The sequence below is a fragment of the Arachis ipaensis genome, chromosome B3 (assembly GCF_059453495.1).
Source record: "Arachis ipaensis isolate K30076 ecotype BB chromosome B3, ASM5945349v1, whole genome shotgun sequence".
Classification (NCBI taxonomy): Eukaryota; Viridiplantae; Streptophyta; class Magnoliopsida; order Fabales; family Fabaceae; genus Arachis; species Arachis ipaensis.
Window position 1 is genome coordinate 61,632,423 of NC_142438.1, and position 1,247 is coordinate 61,633,669.

The 1,247-nt window shown below is 42.3% G+C and overlaps 1 non-coding gene across 1 annotated transcript; it reads left to right on the forward strand.

Annotated features, from left to right (window-relative positions):
* Window positions 1–857: 857 nt before the first annotated feature.
* Window positions 858–965, forward strand: LOC148570842 (small nucleolar RNA R71). Its single transcript, XR_015908795.1, has one exon. It is a non-coding gene; the product is annotated as a small nucleolar RNA R71 (small nucleolar RNA).
* The last annotated feature ends 282 nt before the right edge of the window (window positions 966–1,247 follow it).

The following is a 1,247-nucleotide window of genomic DNA, read 5'->3' on the forward strand; positions in this document are numbered from 1 at the left end:
GGTTCCTCAGAGGGAAGCTCCTTATTGACCACTGGACGTCCCAGGGGGTCTTCCTCCTTGGGATTCACGTCCTCTCCTCTCCTCACAGGTTCGGCCATGGCGCTTATGTCAATGGCCTTGCACTCTCCTTTTGGGTTCTCTTCTGTATTGCTTGGGAGAGTACTAGGAGGGATTTCAGTGATCCTTTTACTCAGCTGGCCCACTTGTGCTTCCAGATTTCTAATGGAAGACCTTGTTTCATTCATGAAACTTACAGTGGCCTTAGATAGATCAGAGACTAGATTTGCTAAATTAGAAGCATTTTGTTCAGAGTTCTCTGTCTGTTGCTGAGTTGATGATGGAAAAGGCTTGCTATTGCTAAACCTGTTTCTTCCACCATTATTAAAGCCTTGTTGGGGCTTTTGATCCTTCCATGAGAAATTTGGATGATTTCTCAATATTGAGTTATAGGTGTTTCCATAAGGTTCACCTAAGTAATTTACCTCTGCTATTGCAGGGTTCTCAGGATCATAAGCTTCTTCTTCAGGAGAAGCCTCTTGAGTACTGTTGGATGCAGCTTGCATTCCATGCAGACTCTGAGAAATCATATTGACTTGCTGAGTCAATATTTTATTCTGAGCCAATATGGCATTCAGAGTATCAACTTCAAGAACTCCCTTCTTTATAGGCGTCCCATTACTCACAGGATTCCTTTCAGAAGTATACATGAACTGGTTATTAGCAACCATGTCAATGAGTTCGTGAGCTTCTGCAGGCGTTTTCTTTAGGTGAATGGATCCACCTGCAGAAGTGTCCAGTGACATCTTTGATAGCTCAGATAAACCATCATAGAATATATCCAGGATGGTCCATTCTGAAAGCATGTCAGAAGGACACTTTTTGGTCAACTGTTTGTATCTTTCCCAAGCTTCATAGAGAGATTCACCTTCTTTCTGTCTGAAGGTTTGAACATCAGCTCTAAGCTTGCTCAGCTTTTGAGGAGGAAAGTACTTGGCTAAGAAAGCCGTGACCAGCTTATCCCAAGAGTTCAGGCTGTCTTTGGGTTGAGAATCCAACCATAATCTAGCTCTGTCTCTTACAGCAAAAGGGAAAAGCATGAGCTTGTAGACTTCAGGATCTACTCCATTAGTCTTAACAGTATCACATATCTACAAGAATTCAGTTAAGAACTAAAAAGGATCTTCAGATGGAAGTCCATGAAACTTGCAGTTCTACTGCATCAGAGAAACTAATTGAGGTTTCAGCTC